Source organism: Mesoplodon mirus (assembly GCF_964341445.2).
Source record: "Mesoplodon mirus genome assembly, chromosome: 20".
NCBI classification, from domain to species: Eukaryota; Metazoa; Chordata; class Mammalia; order Artiodactyla; family Ziphiidae; genus Mesoplodon; species Mesoplodon mirus.
In genome coordinates this window covers 26,622,739-26,630,942 of record NC_138996.1, presented here as the reverse complement: position 1 = coordinate 26,630,942, position 8,204 = coordinate 26,622,739, and the positions used below count along the sequence as shown (strand labels likewise).

Below are 8,204 nucleotides of genomic sequence, written 5' to 3'. Positions count from 1 at the left end.
TAGGAGTCCAGTAGAAACTACAGGAAAGTGGAATCATACTCTTTTTAGACATATTTCAAGGTTGTTCTTGAGTTCTGTTTTTAGGAGCTTTTATGGTATTTCTTAGATCTGACCATACTTGAGTCCTCTGGACCAAGAGGGCAACTCTTTTGAGGGATGTTCTACATACAGCTTTTGTGTGTGGACGAACTTTCATTCTTATACAGAGATTTCTAAAATCACCGGCTGGTTGAGAATCTGTGGATGTCTCAGTCATTGTTGTCATTTTCCCAGTGATGGAGGAAAATACAAAGCTACTTGATACCCTGTCATCCAGACCTTCATGCATCTTTTCTGCATGAGATATTTCCCATTATTAAGCAGCTCCTAAATAGTTTTTAGGTAAAGTGTATCATAATAGTTAAATACCTCTCTTCCACACCTGACCCTAAAACACTTTCTTTTAGTCTGTTGTTGTCAACAGTTCCATATTCAATACAATATTTAAGCAAAAGGCCATAAGAAGAAACGTGGAATTAGTTGTAGAGATAAAGGCCATTGCTGTAGATCTTAGTGGGTTGGGAATTTATGTGTTCATAGCTAATTCTATAGGTTGAATTTTGTTTGATGGTATCAAATATATCACAAATATGAACCTATCCCTAGAAATGTCAGTTTTATATAGAAAAGTAGCTCATTTTTGTTGAGATTCAGTTCTGTCTCTAATTTCAGTTCATTTTAACAATGAATCCTTTGTATATATGCATAAATAAACTTGTCACCTGAACATCATTCTAATAGTAAGACTGTGGAAATATCTTTGGAACATAGAGTTTTTATTAGAGGAAGTGTTCATTTTCCATGTCTATTTAAATTGTTCTTTTGAAAAGCACTTTGTAGGCTGAGTGTGCAGGATGTTAGCTAGAAGTTGAAATTGTATTCTAGCATATTTAGAATGTACCTGCCTTTCACACACCACAATCACTGCAAAAGAGGTAATTCTTTTTGCCTCATTTGTAATTCTGTGATGTAAATTCTAAAGTTTCACAAATTGGCTGTGATGGTTATTACAGTATTAACATGGCTACACATCTCTTTGGTTAGTTTACAAGCTTAATTAATCGTGTTTCATTTTCTTTCAGGCTTTCATAGCAGCTTCTTCTAATTTTAAATTGAGATTTATAAAAGAGAACATTATCTGAGGACTCTCCAATTCTGCTGTCTTTAAAGAAATTCCTTCTCAAAAGAGTCAAATTAGTCAACATTGAAGCCAAGACAAGGAAAAGTGGCACTGGATGTGGAAGGTAAATGTTGACAGGGACTCAAGATCAAAACTTTTGAAGTATGTTTCTGCCACTGGCTGTGTGGCCTGTGGGACGTACTTCATCTTTCTTGGCTTCATTTCACTTGTCAGTTAAAAAGGGCATAATATTTATATCCACAGTGTCTTGTAAGTCATTCATTTTTTGATTTTCATAATGAACACGTTGTTCATATTGAAATGAGCCTGTTATTATGAACAAATGATAGGGTCACAATGAAAAATTCCCTTCCTATGCAGAGAGCCTGAGGGACAGCTCTATTTCCTATTCAGCTTTACACCTTTGCAGATGGATGAGACTTGCACTGCTGCCTAAAGGTCAGTACTCAAAAGTATTTGCTGACTCGGCTGAAAGGATAAAGCCTAGAGTTTCAATCTACCTATGTAAAACACCTACTCTCTAGTACTTAGTAGAAATAAAACCTGGGTGCACTTAGGGAAGAATAAAACCTTATTTTTACTGAGAGCCAAAATTCTTATGTTCTAGGACACTATTATTCAATAGCCATATCAGAGAAATAAGATATCAAGTGTAAGTCACTTGGCTTTCAAGTGTTTTTAGAACCATAGTCTTCACCACTGTGAATGACACAAGGAATGTGACTTTCTTCTGTAGCTGTTTGTTCATATCAAAAGAAGTGATACATATAAATTCCTTATTAATTAGACTTATGGTATCTAAATTTTGAAAATATCTGCCCATTTTGTTTTTTTTCTTATCTCCCATCTAGTGTTGCCACTCTAATGAAGAATACTAAAAATGAAAATCTTAAAACTAAATCAGTCAATTCTAACTATCATACATAGAGCAAAAATTATATAAGGAGGCAAAACTATAACAAAGAGTGAAATTAGATTTGGGTACTATCTTCCTTATAATTGTAAATTTTCTTTACATTATTACTAGCCTACTTCCTAGTTACAATGAGTGTTACTGTGGCTATTGTGCTAATTCTATGACTTAAAACGTGCTTTCTGTTTCCCATGCAGTGCCCAGTACTGAACTAAGAATTTCACTAGACAACCCTGTCAGTGGCCACTGTTATAACCCTCATTTTATCGATGAGGTGGAGAGGTTAAAACACATTTCCAAGGTTCCATCACTGGTAATTGGTAGAAACAGCATTCAAATCCGAGTGTGTCTAACTTTAATTACTAAGCAGCACCTTGTCTGCTAAATAGCATGATGCAGTATTAGTTAAATACTTCTCATATACATGTTTGCAAATTTAGGTTTAAAATGATTCCCATAAAATGGATTTTTGAGGTAATAAAAATTACCAATGTATTCTGTAAATGTTATTGCCCCCAAAGTAAAAGAAACCGCTCCTCTTGTATTTGAGCATGAAAGTTACCCACTTTCCATGGTTCTCCTCTTGTGCCTGATCCCGCACATCTGCAACCTCTGTGTTTAAAATCTCCACAGAACAGTGCAATGGTTCTCGTAAGTGTGGTCCTCTGGTCGGCAGCACCAGCATCGCGTGGAAGGTTGTTAGGAATGCACGTTCTTAGACCCCACCCCACACCTACTACCACGTCAGAAACTCTGGGAGTGGGCATCAGCAACGTGTTGCACTTCGAAGTTCAAGAACCATTGACCTTGAGTGTTCACAGTGCAGATGGTGAGAAATGAAAATTGGTACTTTATATGTATTTTATAAAGTACAGTACAGGGAAGGAAATCAGGAGCATGGAGGTCGTGACCAGATGTATGCATACTAGATACCAATCATTTATTCAGGTGCTTAAGGTTATACTAAAATAGATGACTGGAATCATTGTATATGTTTCCAAGCGGCTATGACAGACTTCAATCCTTGACTATCATTCCAAAAGACCAGGATGTTAGCTAATATTCAGAGATGACAGAACATGATGTTTGCTGTCTCCTGGAAAATTAGAAAGTGAATACTTTTCATTATAGTCCAGTGAACAATGATAAGTGCTGAATGGAGATCTCAGTTCAATCCTGGCCTTATTGTAGGTTTAAAGGAAGAGGAAATACTTAGACTCCTGCCTCCCTCCCACCTTCCTAAAAACTCTGGGAAGCAGCAGTAAGCAGTAGCATCACAGTGATACTCTTTCTCAGTGCTTAGTATGTGCTGGACAGGAGGGAACACGTTCCGTCACAGTCTCTTAACGTTGATAAGATAAAATTACATTTCTGCTATTTCTGTTCAGCTTATACATAAAAATCATATTTCCCTTACATATTGGTAAAAACCTCCAACTAAGAATTTTGAGAATCAGATGCTTCTTATGAAGCTGTGCACCATTGGGAAATTACTGGAAATTAATGCTCCCTGGTCCTTCATTTTCTCACCAGCAAAATAAAGGTTAGCTTTTATGATCCTCTGCCATCTAAGATCCTGAACATTCGTGATAAAATTCAGAAGGAATCTTAAAATAAGATCATACTCCAGGAAATTGGCTACCTGCCCAAGTCAGAGAAACTCCAGAGCCTGCAACATCCCCTCACTTTGGAAGAGTTGGTGACTCATGACTTGTCCTGCCTTTTCTTCTTCTACAGCCTCAGGCCAGGTCACATCTCTTGGGCTGCACTCATCTGAACGGACCTTGCCAAGAGAACACATGCCAGAGCAGCAGTTGGCTGAGTGGTCCTCACCAGTGGAGGAGTGAGTGGATTACCAGAAGGGCTCTGCTGTGACTCCCAATTAGTGAGGAGTGATGTGGCTGGGAGGCACTGGCCTGGCCAAAAGAGCATTCTTTCACTTCCAGCCAATTCTCATCATTCTCTACAGAATGTGCCATGTTGGCTAAAACTATGAAGGTAAATAACGTAGCCTCAAGCATACACCTATCTCCTAATTTGAAAATTCCAGGGTTTTAGAGGGGAAACACAGTGCAGTGGTGTTTCTCATCAGGCGACAGACAGCTTAACACTTACAATTTGATTGATAAAATGGAATTTTTTTATAGTCCTGTGGGCTCTGAATTGTTATTGTTCTCAGATTTTTATTGCTTGGTCCTTGTTAATTCAATAAGCAATCTGTATCGCTAGTGTAGAAGACAAATAGCTTTTATAAGTGAAGATCTAAAAACTGAAGTGATGATAATATAACTAAGAACAAGGTTTCATTTATTTTTATCAGTGCAGATTGTATTTTTGGTAACTTCCATGCAAGCAAATCAACATGGTCGTCTTCTGAAGGCCATAACTGAGATGACAAACTGTGGAGTCTTCATGGACTGTCCTACCATGGAAACACATTGAGGGCCGCAGTAATTTAATTACACCAAGAGTTACTATTGGAATAGGTGAGTGCAAACACGCGGAAACTTCTGCAGTACTTCTCCCCACACACTCTGCCCCATAACCCTGCTTCTGCTTTGGAAAATCACTTTTCTAAAATAGCAGTTAATTAAGTAACATCTGTCCCATTAAACAACTGTACACTGAATAATATCTACATTAATAGAATAAAGCCTCTTTGGCATCCTTTTCTTTGCCAAGGTCTCTGGGAGCCATGCCAGGAAAATACAGTAAAATCTCCTGGCCCAAAAGTTGTGTCCTTCCTTCCCTGCTCTGTGTCTCCATTGTCTATGCCATTTTTTAAAAATCTGTATTATCTTGCTAGAAATGTGAGAGGCTTGCTTTAGTTTATTTGAAACCTGCCTTCTATTTTCAGTGCTATGGTTCTGTTTCAGTGCAATGATATTCTCATCTCCGCAGAGAGCCATCATCTTCTTTGAAGTTGATTCCCCACATTTTTGATCTATATTTTCCAGATACTGATGCAAATGCTCCATCACTATACTTCACAAGGCTCTCATCCCTGCCTTGCTACACTTTGCATGGTCTCTTCCTTTCTCTGAACCTTAAGCCACAAAGAGGCAGGGCCATTTCCAAAATCAATTCCTGGCAGGAGAGAAAGGGCCTCCATGCATCAGGAAACCATTTCAAAGGTTAACAGTATATCCAAGGGCATTAATTAAACTTCTTTCATAAATAAAGGCTCAGTGCTGTCAAAAGGTGGAGTGCATGAGGAGACAAGTCCAAGACTATTGCTTCCTTCACAAAAAAGAAATGAAGCTTTTCACAGACAAAGTCTATTAAACACATTCACCTCCAGATTGTTAGATGTGACAAATAAGAGGGAGAGACAGCAGAAGCGCCCTTAATTCAAGGAATAAAGGGCGCCTTCTCTATTCTGTGTCATTGTGGTCTTGTCTCTAATTCAAAGAGCTCTGGAGTTAGTGATAATTAAGCAAATGATTGATACTGAACAAAGATGATTTTTTAGGTTCATTTGATAACAGTTTTCTTCAGGGAGAGAATCTGTTTATTCCTTTTAACATTGATCCCCACATAGGAGATCAAAAAAGACACAGCCTTTGTTAAACAGCTTAAAAGAATTGGAGAATTTTCTTTCCGAGGCTTTGACTGATGACATTCTTTGCCAATTTATGAAAGGAGAAAAATGGGAAAATTATAGAATAAACTATCATAGTCACTTTAGTTAGAGCATTTTTATATTTACGTCTGCTATCAGCATTTAACAAAATAATGTCAAGGGCAAGGAAATAAACAGCCTGACTTTTGTTGTCACATGGGTACTAAGCCACATCAAGATGAAGTGCAGGCATTAGAAAATTGTAAGTGAATACTGGGCACACAGAGAGCTGGAGCAGCTTATCCAGTCACCAGGCTATAGTGTATCACATATTTCTTAGATGTGAGTGAGTGGCATGTCAGAGATTAGGTAGAAACTACATGATGCAGAAAGAAAAATCCACTTAAAATATATTTAATAAAAATTCAAAAGATTGTTTAATTTAAGAGGTCTATTTTTTGTATTAAAATTATTCAACCTACTTTTAAGTGGAGACATGATAGCTGCTAAATCTTCCAAAGGGTAATGGACATGAGGGATCAAGTATAGTCAATCCCCAAGCCTCAGCTTCAGGCTTTGATTTTCAGTCAGGAGAACTCTTTTCAAGCACCCATTTCCAGTGCCTATCCATTTCCCCTTTTCTCTCTGGACTTCTCTCTCTGTCTCAGTGGCTCACACCCCCTTGAAGACACAAATAGTTGGGGGCAAAACACAAGAAGCAAATGGAGTAGACTATTTTCAAGGTGGAGAGTGTCAGGGATAGCCAAGGCTGGATACTGGCTAAGTGGATAAAGGCCAGGGAGAAGCATGGAAGGGTCTGAACCTTGCCCAGGTGCAAGTGATGGCATCATACATAATTCAAAGCTCCAGAGGCAGGGTTAGGGACCGAGGTGCAGAGGAGCCAGGAGAAGATGGGAAGTAGCTCCTGGGACTCAGAGACTTGCTTTGTTCCATCCTGAGTGTATATTTTTTTATTGAGACAGGATTGGCTTACAGGACCAGAACTAGGGTGGACTAGAGAGTTGGTTACTTTTTATCACATGATATCCAAATCTCCTCAGTGTAAGGGGAAGAGGGGTTAAGATTATATGTAGAGCGTATTCCTACAATAGTGGGTAGTATCTCATCCAAAACAAATCAGGGAAATCTAAACCCAGGAAGAAAGTGGGACTGAGGGCCATGCAGGATGCTAGCATTCGTAATCACGAGGAGAGACTAATTGTGGGATATATTGTAGAAATGCAAACGTCAGATGAGGGATCCAAGAATACAGAACTGGAATACATGAAAATAAAAATGCCACAAAGGAGATGAATGCCTGACAATATTGATCAGGAGAAGGAAGACATAAATAAATATTATGAGTGAAAAGGGACTCCTCCTATAAATAGAAATTAAAAAGATAATAACACTATCAACAACTGTATTCTTACAATTTTGAAATCTGAGATGAAATGGAAAAATTCCTGAGAAAATGTAGGTGTAGAAATGATCTAAAGAGGGTTAAAGCTTGAATAATTCTATAAGTATTAAAACAATTAAACTAGTCTTCAAATCTTCAAATAAAACAGATAAAAATAAAAATTTTCAAAAAAAACAGCAGAATCAGATGGTTTTACAGGCGAATTCTACCAAATGTTCAAAATGCAGAGTATCTTTAATTTATTTAACTTTGAATTTAACAAACTCTTCTTAATGGTTAGAAAAGAGGGAATATCCAACTCATTCTACAAAAGAAGCATAACCCTCCTATCAAAAGCCAAAAAAGATATGTAAAAGGAAAAATTACAGGTCAATTTTACTTTTCAATATAGGTGTAAAAAATCCTAAAAATAATTTATATTAGAAAACTAGAAAATCAAATCCAATGTATATTAAAAAAGAAAATACACCAAGGCAAGATTGGGTTTATCCTCAATAGGCAAAAAGAATTTATATTAAAAAAATATAATTCACATTAATAAACATTTAGATGGTGAGCAAAATTAACACTGAGTTTTAATATATTAGAGGGTCAGAGAAATCTTACTATAGAAAAATATATTTAAATTTGTTCAACTTGAAATTTTCCAAAATTTACTTGAACACTTAATTATTGTTAATCTTATCATGAAGAATTACTTATGTAAATATTTGCTATTGAATATTTAAACTATAAACAAACAAAATGTTTAAGAGTCTCTTAAGATAGATTCTATATATGTAATTTCTCTTATAGAACAATGTGGTGTGATGTGGCCTTGGGGCAGGAGCCATGAGGTGGGAACTGTGGCCCTTTCGCTGCTGTGAATGAGCTAAGTGGCCCTTAGACTTATTTGCATCACAGCTTTCTAAAATATAAAATTATAATCTTCAAAGTTTATTTTACCTCCCTAGAGTTTTGAATTCTTTATATTAGAAAAACATAATTTTTTTTACACTTATGATTTGTGCACGTTTTTGTATTTGTGGTACATTAATAAAACTCACCAAATAAAAGTTCCTCTATCACTTTGATAAATTGTGTGATATCAGTTGTCTAACAAAAAAAATAGTTCAAACAATTTAAG

At 36.7% G+C, this 8,204-nt stretch overlaps 1 long non-coding RNA gene across 1 annotated transcript; it reads left to right on the top strand.

Moving 5' to 3' along the window:
- The first annotated feature begins 1,258 nt into the window (after nucleotides 1-1,258).
- Nucleotides 1,259-3,878, top strand: LOC309795932. The gene is made up of 3 exons (XR_014292389.1): nucleotides 1,259-1,283; nucleotides 1,541-1,618; nucleotides 3,831-3,878. It is a non-coding gene; the product is annotated as an uncharacterized lncRNA (long non-coding RNA).
- The last annotated feature ends 4,326 nt before the right edge of the window (nucleotides 3,879-8,204 follow it).